General features: G+C 30.0%; 1 protein-coding gene across 2 annotated transcripts in view; it reads left to right on the plus strand.

The window, feature by feature from the left end:
- Positions 1-22,512, plus strand: part of LOC125075009 (protein sickie) — a 213,036-nt gene that overhangs the window by 37,342 nt on the left and 153,182 nt on the right. The window lies entirely within an intron of this gene.

Here is a 22,512-nt window from a genome sequence, read left to right on the forward strand (position 1 = left end):
CTGCTAATGTAATGTAAAAATGTAATTATATATTATGTTTTATTTTTATTTTCTAGCCGTCACTGTTATGTAATTCAAATATAGAATATGAATTTCATAAAAAGCTTATATATATATACACAAATATAGCATAATAATATATTGATTTAAATATATCTGTAATAGAAATACTCAGCGATATGATATTATGCATCCGTATGGAAAATGTATGCAAATATTAGACATCATATAAGCAGATTAAATGCATGCTACATTTCATGTTTTCGAAGCGGAAACAGTTTATCTTATAAAACATTTCAGAACATAGAAAAGTAGAAATTTCGCATGTAAATCTGTTGTGGAGGGTGAAAGGGGCGTGAGGCGGTGTTTTTAAAAAGAAAATGAGAATTTCAATCTAAATGCGCCCCCAGGTGGCTTCTCTAGCCTTTTCTCTTTCGCTGAACTTCTTGAAATTGAATTTTAAGTAAATGTTTTACAAAATAGCGTTAATTTGAAAATTCGTAGAATAAAAAAAAATTGAAAATATACTGAGCTATACTTTAAATATTATTGATGGTTTGAATTTAAGAATTATTATTTTACTATACAATTTCCTTAAAATATATTTGTATCATTACACACGATAAAACAATATATCTCAAAAGTTTACGAGATAAAAAAATATATGGAACCTTATTCTGCCCATTCTAACGTTATACGAATCCACGGGAAGTTAGTATATATTAATTGGTAGTAAATATATAAGCTAAACTGAATATATAAATGATATAAGAATATTTAGAAAGAATATAAAGTCTAATTTAAATAGAATGAAACCTTAATGTAGTAAGGGTAATAATATATATGAATATGAATGTACATAGGTGTATAGTTTTAATATAAAAATATAACCTGTAGAAAACTATTTTTGTTTAGAAACAATATTAAAATATAATTAATGTAAATCTTATTTTAATTCACTTCAACAAATGATATCTGTATAAACAAATGACTATCTGTATAAACATCCTTACATAGATAGAGAATTATTGTAAGACAAAACATGTCTGTGTTTAATCTGTGGACCATGTATCTGAATCACTATTAATCTGAATTTCATATACCCACGACCGAGAACGTGAGCCATACAACATTGCGGATGCAATGGTGCGTGGAGCGGTATTTTCCGCATATTACCAGACCATTTGTCTCTCGCTGACTGAAACGGAATAGATTAAGCCGAAAATGAACATCATTTTGTGTGAAAACAATGTTACCCTCATAAATCTGCAATTAAACGAACTCGTACGATTATAACGGTGTTTAATGAGTTTTTTCCATTCTTTGAGTCAAATCATCTCTACATAGTATAAAACAGAGTCGTTTCTTTTAAACTACGCAATGGATTATACTGCGGTTTTCATCAATAAACAGACTACAATGACTGATTCGAGAGGAACAATTTAGCCGAAATAAAAACTTGATTTATTCTTATTTACGTTTGTTCCTCAATCTAAAAGTTGAAGCTATGATATAAGTACGAAGAAATTGTTAAATTTTTAAGGTTAAGTAATGTTTTTTTAAGTAAATAACCTGGATATATCTACCTGTTATCTTGTTGACAATTCTTGACTTCGACAGCCGGTGACGCAATATTAAATGATATATATTTCAAGTTCACGTGATTCAAACATTGCTTCAGAAATTGGCGGTTAAAAAATGATTTACTTGCAATAATGGTCGATTTTATCTTTCTCTTCACTCTCAAAATCCCATAGAACGGCAAATTTATCACGAACAGTTAGATTTCCGGTGCAGACCAAAGATTACGTGCTTCCCGAGATACGGGAATAAAAACACAGCGAAATTTTAACCTCTTCCAGTAATTTAAATCTGCAGCGTTACAAGCTCGATCTAATTTTTAATAAAATAATACATTCGCGTATTTTATTCATCTTTTATTTATAATAAAAATAAAATTGACTATTAACAAAGGAAAATATTGTAACAATCATTATATTCGGAATAAATACGTCATAATATATTCCTGATGCAATAATATTGCTTAACAAATTCAAAGCATACTCGTAACGTTCGGCGTAAGCAGGTCTTGTCAGCCAAAGCTACGGGATTCGTTCCGACGTTTTACCCACAATGATATCGAATTAGCCGGCTTGCCGCCCCCGTCTTTCTTTTCGTCTTTGAAACGGAAAATTCGCAAGATTAATGTAGAAGATACAATATTGTACAATTTGTGAACGAGTTTTAATTTATTTTAAGATTTATTAAAAGATTTTGGTGTAAGAAATAGTCATGTTTATTTGTTTCTATTGAATACTTACATTTAAAAATTAATTGTAATAAATCTTTATAAAAGCTTTTATTTTTAAGACTTATAAGTACAGTTATGAATACAAAAGTATGAGTAATAGTTAAAAGTTAATAAAGGGAGTAACGGAAAACTACTGCTATATACCAAAATTATTAAGGTTTAATCCTAGTGCATAGATATACTTCAGTTAAGTTAATATTGGACTGTTTCACATATGTAATTAGATATGGCATGCATATTACATAGACAATCAGTTATAACGAAGAATATTAACAATTTAATATTAAATAAAAAATAGAACATGATAATATTTTATTAACAAAAAGTGAATACTAACTCCTTTATTTATTGTTACTTTATTATAATATATTTTAATTGAATTCGACTAACGATATGAAAGTAATTTAACGTTGATTTAAATTTTGTAAAGTATATGAATGCTTATTCATTGTTGTTTATCCGACGAATTTTATATCGAATTTCATTACGAAGTAATCTTCGTCGAAACAACATTTTCCCTAATTTGATTTCGTCGAATTATCATTAGCTCGAATGATTGGTTGGCCAAATTATGATTCTTACTTGGCCAATATTTGATTGGGTTACAACGTACATATGAACTCTCTACTACATGTGTAATAATTTGTTAGGTATTAACAGTGTCTTTCTACCAATAAATACCAAATTCCAAGCTATCGAATGCTACGAAAAATGAGAAATGAAATAAGTATTAATTGGCCTATTATGGAATTAACAAATATAGTATTGTAGTAAAAGACTAAGACTAAGATTTTAATTCCGCGTTTTAATTATTCGGTAAAATGAAAACAGCCTATCGTAATATTTCGGTCTCCCCTCCCAGCAGAGAACATAAATTTATATTCAAGTGAAACATATCCATGCTATATCCTATTAAAACATTGTAGACAGAAACGCCGCATACCAAAAGTTTACCATTGTATCCAAACCGAGCAAAACCAAAGTACATTTTGCAAAATTAACTCAATGCGAGTTCAATATCAGAGGCCGAGCTTCGTTTGAGACAATATAAACCTTAAAATATACCCTTTACGGTTCTGTATTTAAGGCCCAAATCAAATCACGCTATGATACAGCACTGTCCTCAAATAATTTTGAATATGTATGAGGAGTAGAACCTGCGTATGTGTGACGCCTGTCAGGGCCAGGTACCTCATGTGTGAAATGAAATCTTTGCTATCAACCCGCGAATAATGCGGTAAGGTTTACGTAATTTTATACAGTTTATTAAACAAGACTTTCTTTTTTTTAATTTAGAATGATGAGGTTAATTTGTTAAATATTTCATATATTCCATTTTCAAAATTAATTATTTAATTTTTTATTCGATATTCCATGATAATTTGTTAATTCCTAATAATTGTCATATCGATGGTTTAAATAATACAGAAGTTGATGTACTGTAGCTATCCAGTGGCTAGTTATAAAATGGATATTATAAACAACGAAAGCGATGAAAAAATATTATATGTGTCAACTTTATGTTAAGCTGAAAAGTGATGTCAATATCAATTAATGTCAATCATATTTTAAATAAGATTTGAATCACAGAAACCAGTTATCATTCAATATCAGACGAAAGATAATATATCCAATTATATAAATACCTAAACGATTGTTATGTATATAAATAATCCTACATATATAAATAAAGACAGTAAATTACAGAAGTGCAAAACTAATATTATTTATATGGAGTAATCATGTCCTACAGTAGTGCCCATTGTTTATATTCGTATCATTATTTATTCACCCCATTCCACAAATATACCGCTACTTTTTCGAGTGTTCATGGGGTGATAGATGTGTAATACTGATATTGGTCTCAAATTGAGATTTATTAACTGCCATTTAGAAGTAAATCTTTATTCTTGAGAACTGTAAGAAGGCTAATACATATGTAAGTATTATATATTCATCATTCATCATTTATAATTTATCTCGTACTCCATGAAGGAAAACATCGTGGGGACGTGCAGATTACGTGGTGGATTAGAATCTGCCAGTGGAAAATTTCCCGTTTCCCACTTCAGAAGTAGAAATTCCAAATATTCCTTACGTTTGTAGGTCATAACAGTATCCTTACTCTAAACACGCTTCGAGTTAAAGTAGTAAAAGCTCTACTATCGCTCGGGTAACGTGTTTTCTTTTTGTGTATGAAAGATAAACGAAAGCCAATTTTATACATACATAAAAATTGCATGAAAATTGTCTTTAAAAACAAATTAAGTTGAAAAAGATATACATTAAAATTACTAGCATTCTTATTTTATAAATAGTTGTTTTGTTTTATAAGTAGTATTTATAAATATTCCGTATATTGGTTTTAATTATTTTTTTTGCAACTAAAATCGCTTAATCCGAGCGATAATAATTCCAGAGTAGTTATATCGAGCGAATTATATATTTCGTTATTGATATACCAAAGTATATTTAACGAAGGTCATTGTTCAGTTAATATTTCAGGATGGCTTATTAGCAAGCTAATTATACAAAGGAAGTAGTTAGGGCGCTACGGAAAGAGGGGACCGCTTTCGCCTTCTGCTAGTGACAGTACCTACGCTATGTTCTTTGAGTTTTAAGGATAGATTACAAAGGCGTGGTCGTACAGCTCGAATACCCTATGACTGTTGAATAATATAGATTAAACAGCGAAATATTATGTTTTTTATCTTAGACTTCATTTGAAATTAATCAAATTAATACTAATACGTATACATTTAATTAATTTTAAATACTGTAGTATAGTAGAATTTTTAATTTAGTCTATAATATTTATAAATTGCTTGCAGACGACAGACGCTGTATCTCGAGACGTTATTAGAGGGAGTCACACAAAAGAACTTCTTAAGTAGTCGATGACACAACACGTATTGAATCAGATTACATTTTAATATAGTCATAGTCATACATATATAATATACACCAAACCATTGAATGGGCATAAACTAACCAAGGTTATGTATGTCCATTGAGCATTGTGTGAATTTGCGGATATCGATCACGAAGTAGAATATTAAGTAAGCGTCTTGAAGAATAGTCCATTATATTATTAAACATGTTTATCATATTAATGCAGTAAAGCAGAATTTATATGTTTGTTTTCCTAGACTTACGCGAAAATATAATTCATTGATAAGAAACTTTCATATTATGTTGTTAATTTAACACTATATGTCGTCTACGGCTTCCCTTGTCGCGGTTGGTCTTTAGGAGTTAGCTACAAAAAATATCCCATGTCCTTTAAGGTTGCTTCATACAAAGTTAATCAAATTCGGTTTAGTGCTGTGGCTGTGACAGAGTAACGGAAAGACTGACAGGTAGACAGACAGAGATACTTTCGCGTTTATAATATTTGTGTAGATTATGAGATGGTTTGATAAATCTATACTAAAAATAAAATAAATTTTGCTGGAGGTCTCTAAGAATCTTTTTTTTGAATTTTAAAGAGCAATCTTTAGTCCGAATTCGTTCATGTTCGAATACTAAAAGATATATTTCTAAAAGCGTCGTTTGTGGCAAATTTTTTTTCGGTCGCTTCGAAATAAGTTGCTAGTGGATATAGAATAGATTTTTGGAGAACTAAGAAAATGGTAATGTTTTTAAAATAATCTGCAAGGCAAGTTTTATAATGTTATTTTTTTTTTTGTTTATAAGACATTTTTGTGGCAAAATATTGAAATAATATCGTTATCGTTTTCCGTCTCTGTTTTAATATTGATAAATAACCAATGTTCAATTGTTTTTATAAATCAGAAGAAAAAATGAGATTGAATTTATGGCAAATAGTCACTCCTATCACCTCCTAACGGGAATACGTCGAATTACCAAAAACCCTGTATATAGTTGTAGCTATAGATTTATTATATTGTTTAACTACTAATTACTCTATGCACTGATTATTATTATTACTACAGGGTTCTTCAGTATTAATCGACCTATTAATTTAAAAAATATATTATCTCTCAGAAAATCTAATTTCGAATAAAGAAAAAAATATATATAACGATATGTCAAAAATGTCGAGTATTCGATCGTATGTTAAAAACTGAGGGCGCAAAAACAATAGCAATGTTGTTTGACCGCATGACAGGCTTATCGCAGTGACGTCAGGCGTACGGCGTTCGGGCGAGACATCGAATAAATTACAAGCATGTTCGGATTGCGGACAGGTGGGCTCGTGGTCCCCCGAAAATTGCATTGGAATGCATCGCCACGAAGGTTTTAAGTACTCAACACACTGATTTGGTATTCTAGCGTTTAAAAAAATGCTGCGTTGGAGAAAAAAAATATTGTTTTTGAAGCGAAAGTGTATTTTGCTACGTCAGTCCTATTCGTTTGTCTGAGACAAAAATGTGAAATGGTAATCAAAGGCCTTACAAGTTGGATAAAAGACAATGAGTATATTAATTGTAAGAGGCGCTTATTAATGTTTTTATCGTGACCTTTGCTATACGTATTTAACTTAATATTTTTAGCTTAGTCCAAATTATGTCTTTTTTACAGTTGCAGTTGAAATGTCCAAGTACATTGGATTAATAGTCCAAAAACCTATATTAAAAGTATAACAGCTCGTCTTTCTGCCGCCAATGGTGGCAGGAGGGCTGGTTCATTTTTGGCCCGGTTAAAACGCAATTACGATTCCACGGGGAAATTTTGCTAACATTCTTGCCAGCATTACACGCGGTCACGATTTGCTCAGTAGCTGTTTTTAATTTTTATTTGTATATAATTCATCTTAAGGCTTTCATGTTAATAAATGTGAATTCCAAGTGTCTTAAAGCGAAAAATAATAATAACTTACCACACAGGTGACGATTGCGATTCGCGTGTGAAAATGTCTTTACAGCTGATTCCATTGTTACGCAGGATCGTGAACATCTTTTGTACATGCGTTGAATTTATTCGAGCTGACGGGTGCTCGTAATTTTTATCGTGTGATTTTAAAAAGGACGAAACGGCTTTTGTTTTTAATTAAGTATTATTACGATTAATGTTATTTTAAATTATATTTAATGATGATTACCTCAAAAAACTAGTAACCGTTTGGTTTGAGTAACGTCTGACTTTCATTTACTTAAACTATAACGCGAAAACATTTACTTTTTTAAGATTCAGTCATTCAAAATATAGACAAGAAATGTCAAAAATACTTTCCTTAAATTAAACTTCAATCAAAATATATTTCTATACGTAACTTACTAATAGTTTTGGTTTGTAATATGGAATAAATGATTTTAATTTAATAAACATTAATAAATAAAGTCTTATTTTTTTAATCTTTGAAATGCAACTTAGTGTTGGTAGGATTTTGTGCAAGAACGAATGTGTAGGTACTACCCACTCATAAGATATTCTACTGCCAAATAGCAACGCTTGGTGTTGTCGTGTTCTGGTTTTGAGGGTGATTGACCCAGTGTAACTACAGGTACAAAGAACATAACATCTTAGTTCCGAAGGTTGGTGGCGCATTGGTGATGTTAACCACTTATGATCAGGTGGCACATTTAATATGTTTTATAAAAAAAAATAATCATTGTTTGAACACCATATACTTATAAAAATCTAGTTCCATGTTATTTTACATGTGGTAGATATGGTCCATTTATAGTCCTATTACAATCTGTCATTTATGATCTTTTTGTGTCATTTATTATTTTAAAAGTATTTCGAAGATAAATTAAATTAATAAAACTCATTCTATGTTTACTAAGTTTTACTTAAACATTTTAAAATACTTATACACATGTTAAGAGAATTTAATACATGTTTCCGTTTTTGTTTTTAAAAACCTTTAATGTAAAATTCAATGTTTGTTATGTATTTAGTAGCAATAAAAAAGTTTTCCTGTATAATACTCAATGATGAAAGATAGAACTATAGACGATAAGCAAATTATAAATATTTGTGAAAGTCTCCAAACAGGCGATAAAAATAGTATACAAAACCCTAATATAAAGATAACCCTAATATAATATAAAGAAACAATCTTTATTCACTCAAAGTATTAAGTATTTAATGAAATGCGTAAGATGATGAATGATTATTATTCACACACAACTGTTACATGTAACCAACCTAGCAAGCAAAGGCGACTAAAACGCCAGCATAAAATATAAGTGAAAACATTTTCCCCCTTTTTCATAAAGAGCAGCGAGTTTCAGCTTAATGGATGCAACAATTCGATACGAAAGTCTATCCTTTCACCCAAACTGTTTATGAGGGGAAACCGCGAAAAATCCCTTGTTATTCTTACATTACGGCGAACAAAACGTACGTTGAAATGTTTTTTTCCATTGTTCGAAAGCAATGAGAGATGAATGGAAAAAGAATAGCGATGTTTAGTTTGTGCGTGATATTTATTCTGTATAATAATATTTTAAATTGCGAACGCCTTTAAAAAAATTTTTTTAAACGTTTTTAATTCGAGAAAGGAGATTTTATATTTAATTTTCAAATATACGTTCACGAATGACGTGTAATTATAGTAATAATCATGATTAGAATAAATATTATACAATACTATACATGTATGTATAATATTAATTTTGTATAGTCAGTTTGTATGAAAAAAATGCACCCCAAAGAATGAAGCAATAACTAAAATTTATAAGGATACTGTAACGGATATGTTACATAACTTATCTTTGTATAGCTGATGCATAATTTAAGCTTATTATGGGTCGTCTTTTTGAATTTAAAATTCGACTTAGCTCAAAAGGGATAAGCTCGGCTTGAGTCGAGCTTTAAGAATATACTTTAACACGAACAAAACAAATATACGAGATTCGTACATTTATCCCTTATAAATTTCTCGGACTCAATATTTATTGTAAATATAAATAAGTCGTATATGTCAATATTTTAAGTAAAATTATTGATTATAACACCTTTAGGTTTTGCTTAAAAACCATTTTTTAATATAATTAACTATTGATTTATAAACTATAACTCGTTGCTAATATTTGATTTAAAACGAAGACTATTTTAACAAATATCTCTAGTAACATTAAAAATATAAAACCCGACTACGATAGAGATAAACATTTTCGGAATATTTGCAAGAAAATTACACAATACATCTAGACGAAGCTAAGATAAAATTAAGGAGCACGTTATTCCATTGACAGTTTCGACTTCAACTATCCTCTTTTTTCTCTTATTCTTTTATACCTTCATATATATTTTGAAAAGAGTGACTTTAAAATTGAATTCAGTTTTATTAATAGTTATAAATTCGAAGGATCAAGAAATAAATACATATTGGTTTTTTTAATCAGTCTTAAGTAAGAAATTGTTATAAATCAAAAATTCAAACCATTCTCGTCAAGGGTCGAATAACTAGTTAAATAAATAGTTTAAGGAGATGTGACTTTATTAATAGTTTTTTTTTACTTTTATTTACTTTTTATAAAGTAGACAACAATATACGATTCAAAAAGACGAAGTTCGCATTTATTTTAATTCAATACTATTCATATTTACAGAAATGTTTTAAGGTGCAAATTCAAGAATAAGTTTCTTAAACTCTCTTATTTAATCTACTTTGACAGTCGTTTACCGTCTGAAATTATATTTAGCGTCTGAAGCAAAATATTTAAATTTGCTGCTTTATATTCCAAGCACGACCAACACATCAAAGATCCGTTAACACAACCCTAGACTTCAACAATAAGTATGACCTGAAGCCTAACTTAGTATATCTATCTGGGTCAAAAATAAGTACTAGAATAATGATCTTTGTCACGTAACGTAATTGGGAATCGATTTCGAATGCTATTGTATCGTTATAAAGATATTATATCAAATTGATTTTGAAATCCTATTCAAAGTTACAGTTTCGTAATCAACTGATCTTAACTGATAAATGCTATTGAATTTATAAATATATATTTCTATAAATATATTCATACACCTTTCCCAAAGGCATTGGAATAAATTTAAAAGAACACTGGATCTGATTTTATCTTCATAAAGCACTTTTTGGAAGATTAATATTAATCATTTTTTAAATAAATAATTATAAAATTTTAAATTCTATCCTTTGTTACTACTAGGTTAGAATTGGCGTCGTTTTTGTTGCATTGAGAAAAATGGGAACCTACCATAAATTTACTAATAAATGACTTAGGTATAAACAAATATAATATGATATTTTAATAGATACGCCTATACATCCAATATATTTGAAACGTATATACATATATATTAATAAGCATATAAGAAATATTATTCCGTACAAGATTATATAGATGATAAAAGAAGAGTAGGATTTCGTTGAATTTCATGTGACCTATGTACATGTACACACGACACATGAATAACAATGCAGAATATCATTGAATTGTATATATGATTGATGAAGTAACTACTGAGTTTATTGCAGATATTTCTTTCGAGAATCAGTGCTTTAATCTGATATAATCTTGAAATTTAATTCATCTTGTAAAATAACCATTCAAATGTGTTTCATAGATCCCATTTAAATATGGTATATTATTAGTTTTGATTTGATATATTTATTTGAATAAAATCTATAAAACATCTCTTCATCTACTAACTCATTAGAACATTGTTACTTATCTATTATTATTTATTAAAAATGAGATTACAATTTACGGCACTGCTATATAAAACTAAATGTTAGCCGTCGTCATGACCACAAGAATGAACATATAATTCACGTGAATGGGATTTTATTGCAGCCGCAATGAATATTAACTATGTTCATTCACGAGCTATGCAGATTGCCTCTTTGTAATTAGCATGGGATGGACGAAGTACGAGTAATGTTTTTAACGCGGATTCTCATATGAATAGTGGCGTTGGTGGGATTGAAGCTGTTACATATTCATTTTTTTTTATTATATCGGTAGGCGGACGAGCAAATGAGCCACCTGATGGTAAGTGGTCATAGACAATGGCGCTGTAAGAAATATTAACCATTCCTTACATCACCAATGCGCCACCAACCTTGGGAACTAAGATGTTACGTCCCTTGTGCCTGTAGTTACACTGGTTCACTCACCATTCAAACGGAAACAATAATACTGAGTACTGCTGCTTGGGGGCAGAATATTTGATGAGTGGGTGGTACCTACCCAGACGGACTTGCACAAAGCCCTACCACCGTCAAACCAATTCTCAAAATACTATCATTAATTAAATTTTATTTCTAGATAATTTACTTCTACCTAAGAAGCTGAGCGGTCTAAATCGTCTGCAATAGACTCATGGGCTTATAGTTTTTTTTACTTTTGATACTAATTATATCCTATGATATAAAACTGATAAAGTTTGAACGAAAAGAAAAGCGCCTGACGGTTAAAAATAGCAGGTTTGATACTCCTTGTTTTATTTAAAAAAGCAAACTGCAAAGATAGGTTAAATGGCCATCTATGTGAATATGTGAACCTTCACTCACTAATAACTACCCGTGGCTAATGTCTCACTCACCCTTACAAAAATATAACATACAAGCTTAAATTAATTTGAATTGTTGATAGGAAAATTAGTAATATTTATAAAATAAATATCGATATACTAGTATAGAGTAAAAGTCGGAAAAGGATTTATTGTGGAGGTTAGTACAAAGGTCAAAATCGATATATTTTTATTAATAAACGATATTTAATATCGATGATATTTATAATGTACGTAAGCAAACCAAAAACTATAAACAATATCGATTCAAGATGACAAGGAAATACAAGCTTAGTCTTTTAAATTAACAAATAAAAAAAAAGACAGTACGAGTTTATCCAAAGTCCAAAAAACTTAAATTGTAGGAACAATTAGTTGTGTAACGATAATCCTACTAAGAAACCAACGTAAAGAACTTTACATGTATTAAAGGAGGATAAATATTTATAAGTTATCGTGTTGTTTAAATGCAAAAACACAGACGAATCATATTATATTAAATGTATTAAAACGGATCGCGTTTCACGCAACGCAGTTCCAGTGACCCGCGTCAATTGGGAAGCGTCGTGTTCGCGCTCATATAGATTTATGTCAGCTGCTAACTAAATTATTTTTAATCGCGACATGGTAGTTAATTGATAACGTTTCATTACACGCAAGGCAAAATTTTCAGTATTTTTTAAATTATCATGAATAAAATATACTAAAACTTTTATCTTGTATTTTTTTTTTTAATTAGTGTATTTGATTCGCTAGTATTACACATACGCTATGTCATATTTTAACTTTTAAAACAGACAGACAATATTCACTCAATGTAACATAACAGAGCGGAAAATTAAATGAATTTCTAGCTTATTCGTTATACGTAAATAGTCTAATAAAAAAATCCAAACATTTAGTACCTATGACACAATTAAAAAGTGTACATTACATTACAGTTATTAATTAAGTTTTAATAATAATAAAATTTGTGTGAAAAAACAGCTATCAATATGAAGCAGTGATAATTTGGTATCTTTTCTGTTCTGTTTGTCGAACGATTTTTTTAGTTTTATTTTTTTGCTAGATATGGAATTAAATATTTAAGCTACGTAAATTGATCAGCTTTAGTATTATCAATAAAATTGTATCATACAAAACAAAAAATAAGAGTGGAAAAAACATGTTCTAAAAAGCTAATTCATTTATGTTTTCTTCAAATTCAATAATTAGTATCGACTTTCGACAACTGAGCGAACACAAGTACATACGCATAAAAAATATAAGATATGATTGCTTCTTTTCCGCAAAAGTACTAATCAAATTACATTAATCACAATAACACAGTTCAAATCCAATCATAATCATTAATATAAATGACATAGCTATTTTAATCATTTATGGTAAAAAAAAACAATTTACAAATTGTAACAATTATTTGGATTAGAAGTTTTCGAGACATTAAGTTAGGAATGAAAAAAATAAATCACTTAAAACAGAACGTGGGAAGGCAAGATGTATTATCTTCTAAAGTTGTAAGTAGAATAATATTAATTTAAACACTATCTATAGAGTGGTTTATTCAAAACTAAAATATCTTGGGCTTAGGCTTAATTTATGTCCATATATTAGAAGTGGGATCGAGTTCATTGTCATTTAAATATTATATAATGTCACTTTTTGCATCAGAAACGTCAGATAAATAACTTTTGCAGAACCGTTGCGCATAAATACGAAATCTTAAAATTACTCTCATTGCCCCAATAGAAGTATTTTTTTAAGTTTCAAAGAATTGAAGAATAAATAAAGTCTTAGGTAACTAATTTTAATGACATTGAAAACATACTATGTATGGTAGTAGTGGTAGTTAGGAATAATTTCATTATATTTAATTATTATACATACATACATATGTACATTCAGAACTAAGATGGTATGTCCCTTGTGCCTGTAGTTACACTGGCTCACTCACCCTTTAAACCGGAACACAACAATACTGAGTACTGCTGTTTGGCGGTAGAATATCTAATGAGTGGGTGGTACCAATGGATATAATGGACGGGCTTGCACACAGCCCTACCACCGATTAAAAGTTATTTATTCACTCAAAAACGCCTGAATGATTTTGGATGAGAATAAAGATTTTTTATATACTGACCTCAACACTAAGGCTTAACCCTCTTCCCTCTCATACACGGTGCAAGCCGTGGACGGAATCTAGTAAATATATAAATCTCTGAATATAATGGAGCTATAACATATGTATTCGCTTCACGCGTCATTAACGGTTCATTACGATTTGTGGCAGTTAATTGACTTACCGTTGCGTATCGTGCCTCGAATCAAAGAGTAATCAATTTTGTTAGTACTTGTCATTAGATCTATGTATGTCGAGATACTTTGAAGTACACATATAACACTCTAACAGAACATTCTAGATTAATATTACGCTAGATCGTTAATTTGTTATTCGTATTTTGAGTTTGTATTTCCATTGAAATATTATACAATAATATGTTTTTTTAAGTTAACACACTAGTGATTAAATTAATGAAAAATTACCAAGGCGGCTTTTCACAAACGAGACAATTAAAATCACTTAATATATTGTAGTAATATGTGTACATACACAGGTGCTTAAGTGCTATTATATTCATCGTTGGATAAGTTAAGATTCCGACATGATCTACGTCATCTAAGAGACACAATAGTGTAACATTGCTAAATTCATAATTGTCTGTTACTAAGGTTATTCGAATCCGCAGTCATTATCATTTATCCGACTCAGGATTTGTAAGAAGGACCGTATGTTCCAGTTTCAAAAATTGCCACCCGTCCAACGAGGCATGAATACATTAAAATAATAAAAGCATAATTCGACTACTTTGTAATTGCTTTATTATAATTTGCAAATTTGCGTCGACTTTTAGTGATATTATGCCAAAGCTCTCATAAGCCTTATTTTCGTCTCGTCTGTGTTTTGGATCCGGCTTAATTAGAATTAACATTTGTCAAAGAGGAATTTGTTCCTAACTGTAATAACCATTGCACTCTTGCCATCGCATGACATTTATATAATAGGAGCTGTTACTTATATGCATAGCTCTGTCCTTAAGAAACCAAACAGCAAGATTGTATTATTATCTACGGTAATTAAATTATCACAAACATCCGATTCAAGGTTTTTGTGAATTAAAGAAACAAATTAGAAATATTATTTGATAGCCGTCTCACAAAAACGACATATTCGCAAATAATAAAATTTTCTATTAAACCTAGGGTGTGCAAATATTACAAAGAAAGCAAAATACTCCAACTGAAAGTATTTTCAAGGCTATCCTCCAACCCTCAAATCATATCTACGATTTGTTACGGGGCACGATACGCCTACACAATTTACAAACTTAATTGTTTCGGGCACACCAAATTATTTTGATTTATAACATTATGATTGCTGCAACTCGATTTAGGAGCTTTGAGGGACCTTAAATTGAATGAAATGAAATATAAATTAACAACGCTCTAAAGTGGAGCGACGGGCCTTCGAAGAACACGCTTAAATGTATTGTGTTCAGTGACAATAAGACTAATAAAAACTGAATACAGAAGTAGGTTAGCTATTGAAAAATTGTATTATAATAGACCTGGCGTATGCACATATGTCTTTAATATATACGTAAATATGAAGCAATATTTTTAGGAGAGCGATGCTTTTGGAGTTTTTAATAAATTTACTGCTAAGAAAAGATGTTTTCTTCTGTAAAACACGAAGTAAACTAACTAAACAAATTTCTATCTAAAAAAATTCTAGTGTTTTATTTTGCCTATCATCGCTAAGCACGTGAAGCGATGTAATGACTTTGCATCTTTGCGACCCTCGATTACCATGAACATTTATGGTTGACTAAATCATCTTAGTTTTATAATAAACTTGTATTAAATAAAAAGTGTACATAACAATAAAACTATACTCAAAATGTTAGTATTTTTTGTACAAAACGTACCTCACGATTCGTGAATAAAACATGTTATAGATTTTCCTTATATTGTTTCAAAATACTCAAATGCATACATGTAACATGTATAAAGTGTAATTTGATCAGAATATTTATCAAAAGTCATAATACCAAGATAAAACGAGACCGTCCGTGCGTATTCATTTGTTATGACAATGTTTCAAATAATTTTCCCTTTTCCTTCGAGCCGTCAGATTAAAGTGTTAAATATATAAAGGTTACGTGCAAATGGCACATAAAGATGACCACAAATCTCGATAATAACTTCAATTAGGCGAGTGCGGGACATTAATATTGCATTAATATGGTATTAAGTTGCACTAAGTTACGTCGGTTGCACAATACAGTAGCGACGAGATGCCAGTTTCGATATTGCTTGTTTGTTAATGCATTTTGTAATAAAAACTAAGATGGTATTGATATTCTGCTTTGTATTAATGCTTCTTATACATTAATATTATCACTGCTGACGTCACGAGGTTAAATATTTAAGTACTACTTGTATGTCTCGACTTTGTACGGGTCAAATTTATACAAATTTATTTCCTTTTTTAAATTGTATGATACGGTTTGTTTTCTGAATAAAATATCCACTAAGGATCTATATGGACCTTTTGTGCTATATACGTGATGAGACACGTTCAAATGGACGTAAGTCACAGTTTTTTTATCAAAATAAATTTAGGTATTATTCATTGAAGCTTATAATTATACATACGTAATTACGCATAAATTTGTAACAATACTAAGAATAATAGGATAGCTAAATACACAAAATTTATATATAACATTATTTATTATCCTTCTCATAATTAAACCATAATATTAATAATTATAATGTCGATGTATAATAAACATTTAGTTGAATCTTCCTCAAAAACTGTTTCATCTCCTTCAAGATTACTTACAGCTTTAAGAGACGCGAGGGTTTATTTTTATACTATTCGTTATGATCACGGCACTTCCTGATGCTACGAGTAATAGCTAATTAATATTGTATAACAATTTTATTACTGTTTTATTTCAGTTCGTCTGGTTAATAGTTTATTGCCCACGTATTCCTATTAGTTCTTTTATCATTAGAAATAGTACTACGAGTTTAATTCAGGCGCTAGTTGACTCAGAGCCGTGACTCAGCCGATACTGTTTACTCGGAATATCAGCGCGACCTATCGCCCGTTCTTCCAGACGTGAATAAGCGAAAAAAATAAATTTCCAGACGACATGTGGTGGGATTTTATTCAATATTAGACACGGTCTGATAAAGATATATATTTTTTTGTTACTTGAATATTTAGTCGTCATAAAATTTCACACTTATTCTGCTTTGTCATAAATTCTTTGTCGCGATTGTAGACGAAGATCATTTTATTGACTTTGTGTAATGAGATGTGAAATTTTTGCTGCGTTCAATTTATTTTAGACTCACGATGATAGTGTTTTTTTCTATGAGTTCTCAAACTATAGCGGAACCGTTAGTTTCTTATTTTTTCTATACAAGTGACGTCAGCACTTGTATCCGTTTTGAAAAAATTTGCCATTTCTTGAATAGATATTTTGATATTTCTTTGGCGTTAAATATTATTCAATAAATATTCGAATAAATACTCTATATCCATTCTATTAAAAAAAGGAGTTGACGACTGTAATGATTGTATACAGGTTAATATTGTAGTGTTAGTACTGCTTAGTATAGTTATGTTATTTTGTATAGTTTCTTCGAAATAAGGATCCTATTTTGAACAGGTCAGTTTATATGAACAAATATGACCATCAATTACTTACCATCAGATGGACCGTCTGCTTTTAGTGGACTAATTATCGTCTCTTAGATGGAATGATGATTTTATATATATAACATATATATGACGTATTATAGTTCACTAGTGTGCGCCATGTATGTTATGTTTATGTAGTGTGTGCACAAACACAAATGCACTTTCTATTTCTTACTCTCATTATCTGATGGATCGGCAAATTTGGCACGACTGGAAAGGATTCAGGCGCAGGATCGGCTTTACTTGCTTTCCTAAGCAAGGGAATGTACGTACACACTTCCAACTTCCAGACTCCAGGTTGTTACTGAAACATTTTAGAGTAGTAACTCTTCTGGGTTCTATCGACCTTCTAACGAACTACTACTACTCTTTTGGGTAGTAGATAATTTAAGCCCAGGACTTTGATATCTACGCCCTTATATCTAGCGACGAGCGAAGGCAAACCTTAATAAATTGTATTCATAACAAATCAAAGTGGCCTCTACTTTTGGTTGTTATTTTTTTCTAATAGTAAAAACTAAACTATTACGAACTAGTAAATTGAATATAATACTAGTGGGTCTTCCGCGAGATTTTGCGTTTATTCAAAAGATTTTTTAGGACTTTCGTACCTTTTTCCTCTCTCTAAAATTAATTATTTCTTAAATTGTAACAATTTAGTAAATTGCAAACAAGAATTCTCTTTAATTTTCTGCACATCTACAGCTGGAGCTCTTCAAAATGAGACAATAAACGATTTTTTATGTGTAGCTATCTTCCCAAAATCACTGGGACAAAAATCGGCTTACGCTATTAATATATAAGATATGCAAGAATTTACAACGTTACGTAAACGCAATTTTATTGTTATCATTTTGCAATTAAACGAAATATTTTTACAGCATCCATCGATTTAATTGATAGTCCCGTGAAACACAATACGCTTTTATTGGATTATTATCGCTCCATTAAAAGATTTTCATATTCGAATGGCAATAATTCGTTTATGATTATTATCGAGTGATAATGTATACGCGATCTTACTTGCGTTATTTGAGTAGAGATACGGCGATAAAAAACACAATTTTATCATACATTAAAAAATCTATAAACGAAGTCTTTTTATTTAAAATGACTTATTTCATAGTGAAAGAGTATTTTAAATATGTATAGAACAGTAATTATTTTAACAGTAATTGTAGAGAAATTCATAAGCCTTGATTTAAAATATCGAAGGAGAAAATAAAGGTAACCCGATATTATCTCACAGCTAAGCAAAGTACACTCCTCTTGGGAAGAGGGGTAAGAGCTTATTGCACCATGTTGCACGACAGGTTGGTGGATATACATAAGAAATATCATCCGATAAATGCAGACTATACTATGCCATTACAAAGCCCCACGATTTTTTTCGTGACCGCCGATCACAAGATGTTATTCATTGAAAAAACTAAGTGAAAACTTTTACCTTAGAAAATAAATTAGTATCTTTTAAAATATATAATTATAACATATAAATAAATTTTCAAGAGCGTTCTTGTATTCAATTTAGAAACATTATTATTATAGTTATTATTATACACTTTGAATTTGCAATGCAATGCGATGCAACAATCAAATTAGAATTTATTAAATCAATATCCTAAATGCAGCCCGACTGTGTAAATATCGACATAATTATAATTAATTCCCTATTTAAACGCATAATGCGACGTTTGATTGCCTCGTCCAAACTATAAATGCCTAAAATCAAACAAATATTGTGAGGTGCGTTCTCATAAACCCAGTTAATGTTTGTTGTAGCTTCAGCCTTCAATTGCAACTAATCGAAGGCAGTAAAAATTGAATTTATCATAAAAGTTGCACATTAAAACTAAAACAGTCATAAATAAGAAAATAAGACCGTCTATTTATATTAGTGGATCGACTTTGACTAATATGTTTTGATACTTTTTCAAACTTTTATTATCTGTTTGAATGTGCTTTAGTAGTGTTGCTAACTGAAAATATATTTCCTTAACATTTTTTTTAATAAAAATAATAAATACCTGTTTTATAGATAATAATATATTATTATTATCTATAAAATAATAGATAATAATATATTATTATTATATATATAAATATACCTATTTTCTCCTCCATGGCATGGGTGTGTATTGGAGATGGTACCCAAATAGGTCTATTTGTAGATTGGTACTATACTTAGAATCGGGGTAGAATCGAACCTGTAATTCATAGCAATCTAGGTTGTGCTATTGAGAGAGAAAGAGCAAAAAAAATTGTATTTAAAAATAGTTAGAAATATCAAAACTTTTTTTAGGTTAAAAAACGATACAAATATTGGATGTAATGTCTAGCTTAAGATGTTTGCGCGTCGTTGCCAACCGTGAAACCTAAGATATTATCTCTTGTTCTTGTAAAATCACTGACTCACTCTTCGTTCACATCGGAACATTAAACATTATTTATTGTTTGCTCATCGAATTTATAGTAAGCTTTACAAATAACCTGAACATACATATAGAATAGCAGTAAGATTACCTGCCAAGACATATGAAACATTTTAAAGATAGTTTTTTTACGTTATTACGTTTAAACCTACTAACTAACGACACTAAAAGTCTCCACGATAAGAATTGGCATCTTTTCTAGTGTCACATTTGCTGTGGAATGGTTCAAGAGTTAACGCATGTTGACAGCTAAAATTAACACAACATTGTGTAAATGTTGGCGGACTTCTAAAAAATTAAAAAAGTTACGTGCCCAGAAATTACAAGCTATTAATGTACCCTTTTTATCGCAATACATTTAATTGTAGTAATGAAATAATTAATTAATAATTAAATAACTATCAAAACGAGCCAATCCGCTCAAGCAGTGGGTTAGTAGACGCAGTTATAGCAAGGCGTTCATTGAAGTAGAGCGACGGCGAGCGGTTGTAGCGAAACGAATGTGTTTCAAAATAGTTCCCCTGCACCTTTATTTCCGTACCTGTAGCCCCGGAAACCTGGTAGAAATTAGAGCACGCTATATTGCTCGCCAAACTCCGATAATAATGTCTATGGTTAGCAATAAACGTTAAAATCGTTTAGAAATACACATACAAATCAATTAATTTGTAATTGTCATTTGTTCAATCATTTATTTTTAATAAAGTTTCAAAAACATTATTGTAAAGGCCAAAGTAAATGGTGATAAAAATGTCTAAAAATAACCTACAGAAAGAATCATTATTAATTATTCGAAATAAAACAATTGCAATATTTATACAATATATTCGTATAAATCGCTTGCATACATCGTCTAATTAATAATGTCGCGTGATGACCATAAATTAGTTGCGATGACAGTTTAGCATTTGTTTGCAATGAAGTCTGGTGTTAATTTGACACATAAAAAATTTTCTTGTAATTAAATATGTAAAAAAACATAAAAAATAATAATATAATAATCTATATTAAAAATATATTTTGAAAAAGATTATAATTTCTAGAATTTATAACCTATGAATCGATAAAGATACTTAATACAGGAACATTACATTTTACTGTAGAAAAAAAACTACGCAATTAGTTTAGTGTCTTTATAATACAAGTTCCAAGTCTTTATTGTTTTATGTGTAACAGAACCACTTACTATTTGAAGTCTCTAAATCCAATGTAGTATACATTTGATTGCCTAGTGATATCGTAGGCACTCCTAAAGCAAGCTTTCCTATTAATTGGAAGTAAAAATAACAATATATGTAAGCTACTTTATGTTTGATTGAACAATTTGACGTAAACTTGCTCTAAAAATCAACCTATTCAAAACAAAAACGTCTTATAAATAATAATAAAAAAGAAAATGCCGAACAGGCAAACTATTATTATTATTTCTATCTGTTAAAAAAATAATCTCTTCAATGTAAAATGTTGAACAACTTTAAAAAACTAAATTCATACAAAATTTATGACAAAGGCTTTTTTCTATTTAGCTTAACGCGTTGTCACGCGTCCCTGTCCTATACAAAAGGTCTAAAAACGGTAGGTCAAGTGCTGGTTTCCCGGAGGTAAGGCCTCGACAAAGAACTCGGATTTTTTAAATTAATAGACTAGGGGCGAAAGGGTGTGAATAGCGTACATCGGTGGGAACACAAAACTGGCAATTAAATCTATTTTAAAAGTAAGAAAAGTTTTAGACCTAGTTTCAAAGGTCGAGAGACTTAATTTAAAAAAAAAGAATACCTCTTGTATGAATTTTTATTTATAACTGTATGTTACCTTTAATTTTTGGTGTACACTGAAGAATGTTTTATTTTTAGTTTTATGTTATGTTCTAATTAATAGCAATTTAGTATTTACTCACAAAATTTATTTCTAAATCCAATTACTTGAAGTGGTTTTTCTTATTGTTCAATCATTTCAAACATATAGTTCATGTTCAATAGAATATTACACTACACCACAGAACCACATCTTTATTGATTAAAAACCGCTCAATTAGCGTAAAACAACGGACTATTCTTCGATTTTCCTGTTACCTATACGCTTCCCATTCTATGGCGAGCTTTGTAAAGCTTTTGTAGAGCTTTGAGCTTTCCGCTTAGTCAGATGAGCGCGCGCGCACGGGTCGCGCGTGTCGCGACGAACACGCGGCTAAATATATTATGACACGTGGTATTTATAAAGACGGGAGTGACTTTAATTAGTGAATAAATTTGCATAGATATATTATAGTACAATTCAAACCATTCAAATAATAATTATTTAGATTTGTTAATAACCGTAATTTCCATATTTAAATACTTATTTAAATTATTTCCAATTTTATAATTCGAATAAATTTGAAAAGCGAGCATCGCGCAAAATTAGTCTTGCAAAAGGTTACGATGTACCAATTCCAATCAAATGTTCATAAAGGTCTTTAAATAAATTACGAACGGTAGGTCGTGAGTGCATTCGGACGATTTATTGTAACGACTTTCGAGATCTTCTCTTTG

The sequence above is a fragment of the Vanessa atalanta genome, chromosome 2 (assembly GCF_905147765.1).
Source record: "Vanessa atalanta chromosome 2, ilVanAtal1.2, whole genome shotgun sequence".
Lineage (NCBI taxonomy): Eukaryota > Metazoa > Arthropoda > Insecta > Lepidoptera > Nymphalidae > Vanessa > Vanessa atalanta.